This window comes from Apium graveolens, chromosome 6 (genome assembly GCF_009905375.1).
Source record: "Apium graveolens cultivar Ventura chromosome 6, ASM990537v1, whole genome shotgun sequence".
Classification (NCBI taxonomy): domain Eukaryota; kingdom Viridiplantae; phylum Streptophyta; class Magnoliopsida; order Apiales; family Apiaceae; genus Apium; species Apium graveolens.
The window spans coordinates 296,409,525-296,421,358 of NC_133652.1; the positions used below are offsets into that span (position 1 = coordinate 296,409,525).

At 35.8% G+C, this 11,834-nt stretch overlaps 1 pseudogene; it reads left to right on the plus strand.

Moving 5' to 3' along the window:
- The first annotated feature begins 200 nt into the window (after positions 1 to 200).
- On the plus strand, positions 201 to 3,773 carry LOC141666269 (G2/mitotic-specific cyclin-1-like; annotated as a pseudogene).
- Positions 3,774 to 11,834: the final 8,061 nt, after the last annotated feature.

Genomic DNA, 11,834 nt, shown 5'->3' on the forward strand with positions numbered 1-11,834 from the left:
TCTGTGCTTTCGTCGAATTTTGAAAAGGTCTTCAGAATTTGTTCAAGTCGGAGTTTAAAGCTTAAATCAGAGTATAAAGCTCAAGTCGAAGGTAAAAGCTAAGTCGGAGGTCAAAGTTTGAATTGGGTAAACTTTAAACTCTAATTTTTAAATTTGGGGTTTCAAATTAATACCCTAATTTTTTGATTTATTGATAAATAATGAAATTTAGAGGTTTTTGTTTTGATTGTGATTGGGGTTTAATTTTATTAGATTATGTAATTGGGTAGCACTATTATGAAATTGGGGTTTATGGTTTCATGGATGAGGTGTTTTTTTTTATGTGTATTAATGATTGTAGACTTATGTTTATGTGATTTCTTGTAGGGATTTTGATGGTTGGGAATGGAAAGGCTGTTGTTGGGATTGCGAGAACACGAAGGGCGCTGAGTGCGATTAATCAGAACTTTGAAGAGGATGCACCGTACCCTGGTCTTAACAAGCGACCCAAATTGCACGAGTAATTCTTAAAGCCCGATTTAATTGTTTTTATTTAATGTTTTGATGTATATTTATTTGTGTACGTAGTCTGATCTAGGCCATTTGTGTCGTGTTGTTATTATATCCAGACCAAGTGTTATTTGCAATGAGAACCTGCAGATCCCGATGGTCAATCGACCGATGACCAGGTTTGTAGTTGAAACTTAAGGTGTTTGATTATATCTATGTATGTTTATGTTGTGTTATGTTGTTCATGATGTTGTGAATTGTATTAATTTATGTTATTCATAATGTCAGGACTTGTATTAATGTTTATGTTTCGGTAGATCAATAAAGCTGGCTGCACAGATAGCCAGCCAACAGAAAAAAGCTGAGGTACTATAATTTTTTTATTTAATATCGAAATCATTAGTATGTTAGAAAAGGGAGTTAGATTTGTGAAACATTAATGTTCGTTTATATTAATATAGGAATATAAGGACTTTCCCATTATCGATGTCGATGATTACAAGCCGAAAGAGAGCTTCCCCGAGCCGATGCTTGAGGAAGTCTTTATGGTATGTTGATTTCTTCAATTAATTACTCCTGAAAAATGGTCTCAATATCTCGAAATCAGACTTTATTATGACTTTTATGCATAGGATGATGAAGTAGAAATGGAAGAGGCGGATGAGGATTTAATTTTGGACATTGATAGTGTTGATAAGAAGGACCCACTTGTCGTTGTCGAATACATCGATGACCTTTATGCCCACTACAAGAAAGCTGAGGTATGACACCTTTTCAAGAATATGTATTACTTTCCCCTGGTAAAATTGTTACTTATATTACATTTACTGGTAATATTTAGTCTACATCTACTTGATTTGCCAAATTGCAAACAAAGATTATTTTGTTGGACTATTTCTCAATATAAACTCTAAATGTTAAAGTACTGTAATTTTGATGTAGGGTTCTAGATGTAGGGTTCAATATAAATTCTAAATGTTAAAGATTAGTCTTTTTAGTCCCAAACATATAAAACTTCCAGCTGTTCTGTTCATTAAACTCAAGACTGGAATTCTTCCCCTCTCTAATCTCTTGTCTAAGAGTTTCGACTCTATCAAGAACTCCTTTAAGTGTTCCTTCGAAAGCATCTTCTATTCCTGTCAATACAGATCTTGGATCTGCATAGCTCACCTTGGAATAAGCCTTATAACCTCTTCTCTCACCTCTGACACCTTTTGTCTTGAAATTCGATTTAACACCCCTTCAATGTTAACCTTCTTATTTTTCACATCAAACCCGCATATTAGCACTGAATACTTTACGAATTCCTATGGTAAATGCCTAAATATTGAACGTAAGCTGAACCTGGAGTGATAAAAACTGGAATGTATCCTGCCAATATTGAATCAAATATTGATCGCCTTGTAAACGAATCCCCTGGAGGCTGTAAACAAAATAAGTGCTATTTGCAAGTAAAGGTTACAGACATATTTCGCAACAAAAAAGTTACAGACTTACAGTACTTTTCCCAAGTTGAGCTCTTCTATAGTTTGAGTTACTTGTTTAGATATTTCTGCGACAGCTGTACTGGTATCAAACTTGGATTCTATATAACTTATCTACACTTGCAGGTTTTGCACAAAAAGTATCCTCAATTTGGACAGCTGAACAATGGAGCCTTCATGCAACATCTCTATTAGTTCTTTTCCGTGCAACCAAATATCTTAGATTTATAACTAAATGTATTCTCCTATTTGGCTTGCGCCTATGGTTTCTTATACATATTGATAATCTACAGGATGCTGAAGAATGCTGGACACAGATTTTGTACACACTCTCTCAGTTCCTGAAACCACCGAATAATAGGTAACTTTGCAGCTGTAAGATATTTGGTGTGCTGTTGTATATTTATCAATATATGTAATAAAACACAGATTTTGGACACATTTCTCAATTTCTAAAAGCACCGAATAACTATTAAACGCATCTTTCTCTCTCATAATAATTGTAAATCTCCTTCTTAGCCGCCTCATTCTGCTCTACCATATATTCACTTTTTCTTCAGTTGAAGGATGGAAAATTGTCGGATATGGAATTTCAAAGACATTCTTATTCAAAGGACTCGACTCAATTGTCAATACATTAGTATTCTGGAATTCTGGTAACAACATAAGCTTGTTTCCCATGTCCCAATCCTTATTACCCTTTCTGCAAAAATCCGAAGTGGTCCTTCCTGCTACTAGAAAATGATCTCTACTGTCCATTTCTTCCAACTCGGGCTGATTCCTTATTTTGATGTAGGGTTTTAGCTGTGTTACAGTGGACTACATGTCCACATAATTCGATATTAACGAGAGAATGTGAGGGATATTAGTTGACTGGATTATTGAGGTTTATATTAAACATTATTGTCTTTTACAATTGGAAGTACTATACTACAAACATTATTAACTTTATTATGGAATGAGCAGATCCACTATAAATTTCAGCTGTAATTTTCAGCTGATACAGGAGACCCTGTATCTTACAGTGAATCTGATTGACAGGTTTTTGGCCATTCAACCTGGTTCGGAAAAAGCTCCAAATGGTTGGGATTACAACTTTACTTCTCGTCTGCAAGTATGAAAAAGTGGCAGTCCCGGTTGTTGATGATCTTATTGTGATCTCTGACAGGGCATACAATAGAATAGAAGTCCTTGAAATGGTAATTTTAAAACTTGTTTTTGATTTATTTTCTTTGTATATTGAGTATGAGTGTTATCTTATACATTATAAGAGAAGATGATTAAGTTGGTGCTTATGCTATGACTTAAAATGGTTGATTTTTGTTGTAGGATGGAATCAGTGTTTTGAGTTTTGTTGCACGAGCAAAGTCTTGCTCAAGAAACCCGTAATCCTGACCATATGCTACCTGCTTTGGTAAACAATCATAGGTGTTAACTAGCAACTAGTCTTGAGACAGTAAAGTGGCAGGTGAATGTCATGCTTTTTTTGGTGTTTTTCTTTGTTTCTGTTGTTTTAGGATAGTTATTTGTTACTGTTTTAATAGCTTGAAGTATTCTACAACAAAATTAATCCTCTCAGGTATGTCAAAAACTTATTGTTATCATACGAGACCAGAGGCTACATGAGCTTTACTAAGGAGTGGGAAGATTGAGAAGAACAAGGGCGTTCCTCAAATGATATTTTACATGCTATTGTTGGTACAAAGTCAAATTCTTTGTATAGATAGTAGTAGAATATATGGATGGATATATGTAGTACATGATATTTGGATTAGTGAATCTGTTGTACCGGAAGTTTGAATATTGGTTGTTAGATTTATAGATAACCGGTATTATGCAGCAATTGGTTTTGGTAGTTTATTGGTTTTCGGAATCTATATTTTTAAAATGTACATTAATAAAACAGGTACAAACATCATTACAATGGAAAATGATGTATGTCAAAGCTTAATACATCAGTTTTAGTTGAACATTGACCTCCGTAATACTGATTAAAACCGATGTTAAATACTAAAACAAAAAAAATCTTAAAATAGAAAACTGATGTTATTAAGTTTTATAGACATTGGTTTGTCACCGATAGATATCGGTTTGAAATAGAGAACCGATGTCAAAAGTTATGTTTACATCGGTTTATCTTAAAAACCGTTGTTATTGGTATTAGTAACATCAGTTTAATGGGTAAATGGAAATATTTTACTTATCTCACATATGTTTAAATTGATAAAAATATCATATTATGATAATATATGAAGATTAGATATGCATTAGAAATTTAACATCTTTAAAAACTGATGTTATACGTCTTCCTTAACATCAGTTAAAAATCGATGTTAAATGGGGGGTCTTTAACATCACCCACGAAGACATCAGATTTTTTTGTTCATAGACATCGGTTTTTAGCCGATGTCTATTCTACTTTTTCTAGTAGTGACACTTAGATTCTGTCTTAATTGTTGTAGTTTCATGAGATGTAGAGAATCTAAGTGGGATTGAAAAATAGCCTTGGTACCAGCATTTGAAGTTTCCTGAATTGCCTTTTGGATAGATACATTAAAATGCCCTGGTGTAGACTCCTTTGTCAATGCCCATTCAGGTAACTCTGGAATAGAACTTGGGCCATCATCTCCCTATAAGTTCATGCTTCCATCAAAAGAATCAGAGTCATCATCATTAGAATTTACTCCAAATTCTTCAGATGGCTCACCAGCTGTAGAAGGCATCAAATTGACAGCAGCTTTATCCCTTTGTAGAGATTCTGAAGTATGTACTAGATTTAAATTCTTTTCTGCCTTCTCATTGCCCTGAGTAGCCAACAGTTGATAGGCTGACACAGGATGAGTAAAAGTGTCAGCATCCAAGGAAATGTTATCAATTACAGCTTTGTAATGTTGCTGAAATTGTCTTTCCTTTTCAGCATCATCCATAATCATTGACTCACTAGCAATGGCTGGATCCACCCTTATATCTTCTGTACCTGCTTTTCTCTCAATTTCTCTCTTTTCTTGCATCAGGGGCTCCCCCTGGCTCACACTCTTCACACCCTCACCTTCACCTACTAAGGTGGTATTCCTCTCACTTTCTTTTGCCATCCTGGAAGAAATAGCATGCATATTTAGACTCTCAAGCTCTCCTTTTGCCTGGGAGCAACCCAGCCTCTCACTAAAATTTTCACTCCCTTCCCTCAACCCTAGAAGTGATTGTACAGTAACAATGTCTTCTACACTTGGAGTTAATTCAGTTGTTTGTGTAGAGACCATCAACGGATAAGGAATATCCGTTGAACTTGAAATTGATGGTATTAACGGATAATTACTGTTAGGCTTATCCGTTGAAGAACAACTAGTTGTCAACGGATGAGGAATATCCGTTGAAGAAGGAAAAGAAGTAGAAATTGAAAGTGACATAATTGTTGAATCTGTGTGGATTGATTTTAATTTAGGTGACAGATTCTTCAACTAAGTCTGAAATAATTGGCTGATGATCCAACAAATCATCTAAAAGATGATGATCACCAGTATTTGAGTGGGGCTCCTCCCTGAGTTGTAAAGAGGGAGAATCAGGAATTGATGTGAATATCATGTCCACATCCAAAGATGGTGATGGAGAATTTGGTGATTGAAGTGTGTCAATTTTGAGAGAATGGGGCTGTGACTCCACATTTGTTGGAGTCACATCAAGCTGAATTTGAGAAGGCATAGATACATATGGTTGTATATGTGCAGTGTGTGCACCCTATGTTGAAACTAGGGTTTTGACCTTCTTTCTTCTTGTGAAGGCTTTTACAGGTGAGTGTGTGGCTTCAACGTCCCTCCCTCTTTTGTTATGTGTCCCTGGTTGGGGACTATTTTCAATAGTTGGACCCTTTTGGGAGGATGCAACTAGGGATGAGTTTGAATCATTTTCAACCACCACAGTCTTTTGAGAAACTGTGGCTTGGCTAGCTTGGGTACCACTCACCTCTCCTACCTTATTCTGGGGGTTTTCTTGATGTTCACCCCTCCCCTCACCACTAACATCCTGTTCACTCCCCTCAAGGTTTATGGTAGGTGTTACAACTGTTGTCTTTGGAGAGATAACATAGGTGGCTTTCTTTGACTTGGATTTTGAAACTTTAGATTTGGTGGCCTTGGTAGGAATCTGTTGGGGCATTAACACAGATTCCATGGCCACACTTGAAGGCAAAGAAATGATGGGGTTGGAAGTAGTAGGAGTTGAAAAAGTATTTACCTCACTTACCTGAGGTGAATCCATGATTGTTAAGTATACCAATGGCACCTTACTGTTGAGGTTAATCCTTAAAAGGTCTGCAAGGACCCTCTTCTCTTGTGCCCAGCATTTGAGTTTATTACTCTCATTAATTATGACCAAACCTTTAGCAACATGGTTAGCCAATAACATAAAGAATCTAGCATAGTAGATGTTATGAGGTCTATTAGGCTTGTTACCTAACCTAGTACCCAATTCTAGCATAACATAGTTCCTAAAATTGTAGTACCTATCAGAAACCAACATATAGAGCATATTAACAAGAGATGAAGTTATTGCATCAAAATTACTAATTTTCCCAGAGAAAACCTTGATAAAGGCATCACTGAGAAAACTCCATTCTTTCCTAAGGCCTTTTCTCTTAATACTGCCTAAACTAGTAGAATCAAGGGAATAGCCTATGGAATCTAACATGCTAGATGCATCATTATCAGTGTGTAGTGTCATAGCATTGTTTTCAGGTAATTTAAAACATGATTGTATATCATCACAGTTAATACAGTAATCCTCACCTTTGAGAGAGAAAGAGATGGTCATATCAGTGGGGTTGAACTCAGCAGTTGTCCACATTTCCTCAACTACCTCACAGTAAATCATTGGGGCTTCCAGCATTGGAAAGCTCAGTTTGCAGTTTTTGATGAAGTCCATCATCTTGTGATAATCTGAGTGGGCTTCATTCTTTTCCACCAAAGCTACGAAATTGTTTTTCTCATAGACAACCCCAGATTGGGACATTATCTTTACTACTGGTGCCATTGTTGTGGGTAGAAGTTGCAGAGAAAAGTTGAGAGTTTTGGGAAAGAAAGAGAGTAAAAGCTTTTGAAAATTACAAGAAAGCGTAAAGTGAAAATAAGAATTCAAAAGGGCTTTTATACTTTCTCAAATTAAATCATAAAGAGAATGATTAAAAAATATTTTTAAGTGAATTACAGTTGTTTGAGAATAAAAGAAAAACTGTATGTATTCTAAAAACTGCCTTTAATACAAATACATATAACTGTGTATATATATATATGTATCAACGGTTAAGTAAATAGAATCAATGGTTGTGACTCACTCAAAACGAAGATTAACACAGTTTTATCTGTTGAAGGATAAAATTACCAGAAATGTATTTGTCTTTTAACGGATAATGGACATCCGTTGATAGAACAATTTTGGCTTTCAACGGATAGGGAATATCCAATGGTAAAATAAACTTTACTTAAAGCCAACTTTGTTCTTGCAACAAATTCATTTCAGGCTACAAAATAAATTACAATTAGGACATGAATTTAGGAATAATTAAGCATACCTAGCTCACTTACCAATCTTGTGAATGTTGATTCATCAAGTGGCTTGGTAAATATGTCTGTAATTTGTTTTTCACTTGGAACAAAATGAAGTTCCACTGTACCATTTATCACATGTTCCCTTATGAAGTGGTACTTTATGTCAATGTGCTTGGTTCTTGAATGCTGTACTGGATTTTCAGTAATGGCAATGGCACTTGTGTTGTCACAAAATATTGGAATTTTGTCAACATTTAGCCCATAGTCAAATAGTTGATTCCTCATCCATAATATCTGTGCACAACAACTACCAGCAGCAATGTACTCAGCCTCAGCTGTTGATGTAGAAACATAATTTTGCTTCTTACTGAACCATGACACAAGCTTATTCCCTAGAAATTGATAGGTGCCAGTTGTACTTTTCCTGTCTATTTTGCAACCTGCATAATCTACATCTGAGTAGCCAATTAGATCAAAACCAGACTCTCTAGGGTACCAAATTCCTAGATTTGGAGTCCCTTTGAGATATCTGAAAATTCTTTTAATAGCAACTAAGTGAGATTCTCTAGGATCAGCTTGAAATCTAGCACAAAGACATGTAGAAAACATTATATCAGGTCTACTGACAGTTAAATATAGAAGTGAACCAACCATGTCTCTATAGCTTGTAATGTCCACAGACTTGTTAGCCTTGTTTAATTCAAGTTTAGTGGCATTGGCCATGGAAGTTTTTGCAGATGAACATTCCATTAAGTCAAACTTCTTTAAAAGATCATAAATGTATTTAGTTTGACTAATGAAAATTCCACCACTAATTTGTTTAACTTGTAAACCAAGAAAATAAGTTAGCTCTCCCATCATGCTCATTTCATTAATATTTGTAGAACCAAATATAATATCATCTACATAAATTTGAACAAGTTATTTTAGAGCCATTAACATTTCTAAAGAAAAGAGTTTTATCAACAGTACCTCTTGTGAAGTAATTATCTAGGAGAAATTTTGACAAAGTCTCATACCAGGCTCTAGGTGCTTGCTTTAGTCCATAGAGTGCTTTCAACAGATAATACACATGGTCCGGAAAATTTGGATCCCCTGGAGGTTGGCTCACATAAACTTCTTCCTCCAATTCTCCATTCAGAAATGCACTCTTGACATCCATTTGATAGACTTTGAAATTGGCATGGGCTGCATAGGCTAGAAAAATTCTGATGGCTTCAAGTCTTGCAACAGGAGCAAATGTCTCATCAAAATCTATTCCCACTTGTTGAGAGTAGCCCTTGGCAACCAATCTAGCTTTATTCCTTATGACAATGCCATTTTCATCCATCTTGTTTCTAAATACCCATTTTGTGTCAATAGAACTCTTGTTCTTTGGCTTGGGTACCAGCTTCCATACTTTGTTCCTCTCAAATTGGTTTAGCTCCTCTTGCATTGCTAAAGTCCAATATGGATCCAATAGAGCTTCTTCCACTCTCTTAGATTCCTCATGTAATAGAAAACTACTGTATAGACATTCATCTTGAGTAGCCCTTCTAGTTTGCACCTTAGATGTTGCATCACCAATGATTAGTTTAAAGGGATGATTCTTGGTCCATTTCCTTTGAGGTGGTAGATTAGCTCTAGATGAGGTTGCCTCAGTATTGTCATGATGTGTGATAGAATGTTGATTGGTTGAAACTCCCCTGAGTTATTGGTCCTTTGCAAGGAACTGGGAGTTCTATCAACTGATGATGTAAATTGATTATCCGTTGATGAACTATGATCAACGAATGTTCCATTATGTACTTCAACGGATGATGCACTTTCTCTTTCAACGGATGCTGCATTACTTCTGTCAACGGATGCTGAATTATGACTTTCAACTGATGCAGCATTTTGTGCATTATTCAAAGGCAGATTTTGAATCCTTTTTAAAGTGTCTTCTCCATCATTCTCATCTTCACTATCATCACAATATATCTCAATGTTGTCAAATTTGGGTCCTTCATGATGTCCCTCAACTGTTAGTCCATCAATCTTTTTATCATCAAACACAACATGCACAGATTCCATAACAATGTTGGTTCTTAGATTGTAGACCCTATATGATTTTCCAGCAGAATAGCCAACAAATATCCCTTCATCAGCCTTTACATCAAACTTGCCTTTGTGATCAGGCTGGTTCCTTAGAATGTAGCATTTGTAACCAAAGACATGAAGGAAGTTTAAGGTTGGTTTTCTTCTCTTGAACAATTGATAGGGAGTCATGCCTTTTTCCTGATTGATTAGAGAAATATTCTGAGTGTAACATGCACAGTTAACAGCCTCAACCCAAAAGTATGTTGGGAGTTTTGACTCTTCAAGCATTGTTCTTGCAGCTTTAATTAGTGATCTGTTCATCCTTTCCACCACACCATTTTGTTATGGAGTCCTTGGAGCTGAGAACTCATGCATGATCCCATTTTCTTCACAGAACAACCTCATGGTAGAATTCCTAAACTCAGTTCCATTGTCACTCCTGATATTCCTTACTTTGAAATCTGGATGGTTGTTGACTTGCTTGATATAATTGATAATGATTTCACTAGCTTCATCCTTTGATCCAAGAAAATAGGTCCATGAAAACTTTGAGAAATTATCTACAATCACTAGGCAATATCTTTTCCTTGAAATTGACAATACATTGACTGGTCCAAAAATATCCATGTGTAGCAGTTGTAATGGTTCATCAATTACTGATTCAAGCTTCTTACTAAATGATGCTCTCTTTTGCTTTCCTTTCTGAAAAACATCACACAGTCCATCCCTTGAGAATTCCACTAGAGGCATTCCTCTAACTAAGTCCTTTTTGACTAGATCATTCATTGTCATGAAATTCAAATGGGACAGCTTCTTGTGCCATATCCAACTTTCATCTTGACTTGCTTTTCTGAAAAGACAAGTAATTGATTCTGTATCTGTAGATTTGAAGTCAGCCAAGTACATATTCCCTTTTCTAACTCCAGTTAGAACCACTTTGTTGTCCTTCTTACTAGAGATAACACAGGCTTCAGAATTGAAGGAAACAGTATTCCCTCTGTCACAAAGTTGACTGATGCTCAATAGATTGTGTTTGAGACCATCAACTAATGCAACTTCATCAATGATGACATTTTCCTTTGAAATCAAGCCATATCCCATAGTGAACCCTTTGTTGTCATCCGCAAAGGTTATGCTAGGGCCAGCTCTCTCCTTAAAACTTTGTGAGCAGGGTGAAATCTCCTATCATGTGCTTTTGAACAACCACTGTCCAAGTACCATAGATTCCTTCTTTTTCCCTGCACACAACAAAATCAAATCAAGTTGATTATGGTACCCAATTTTCCTTGGGTCCAGCCTTGTTAGTCTTTTTCCTAGACTTCACACTTCATGCACCTTTTGACTTAGGTAACTTTGAGTCAACCTTGATCTCAGATGTAGTTGGTTGAAGTGTAGGGTTAGTCACAAAATCATTTAGCACATTTGGTTGAATTTTGATAAGGCATAAATTGTGCAAACATATTATTCCACATAGGCATGTTGTATGGCATTTGAGGCATACTAAATGCAGCAAAATAAGGATTATTAACATATGGCATGTTTGCAAAATGTGCATGTGGATTCTGTTGAGACATAACAGGCATAACATGCAGTGGTGACATAGACATGTTAGGCATGGAAGGAGTTAAAGGCATGGGAGAATTCTTAACATATTTGCAGTTAGCAGATAGATGATTAACACTACTATAATGCACACAACTTTTTCTAGGAGCATACTTATCAGGTGTGTAGTTGTTGTGTTTGTTAATCCCTACCTTCCCATTTTTATTAGATTTTCTTTTAGTTTCCTTTTTATCCTCAACCAACTTAAGCCTATTTTTCAACTGATCTAAAGTCATGTGTCCTATATTCACCTTACTGGCATTTTTGGATGTGCTAGCTTCTTCTTTGACAAAGTTCTTGGAAGTTGAACCAAACTTCTTACTGAGATTTTTCAAATTATCCCTTTTAGAATCATTTTCCTGTTTCAATTGATAAGCCTTCAACGGATGTTCCTTTCTTCCTTCAACGTATGACTTTCGTCATCCGTTGATTCCACATCCGTTGACAGTCCATCAATTAATTCCATTTCCTTTTTGTTTTTCTTCCAGGCATTCTCACAAAGTGATTCAATTCCTTGAACCATGACAATTTGAGCACTAACATCCCTAGATGTTTTCCAGGCCTTGATTACCTCTTGCTCACGTTCTAGTTATTTAGAAAGAACTTCTACTTTCTTAATAGACTCTTCTAGTTCACTCTCAACAGATAAGCATTTGAT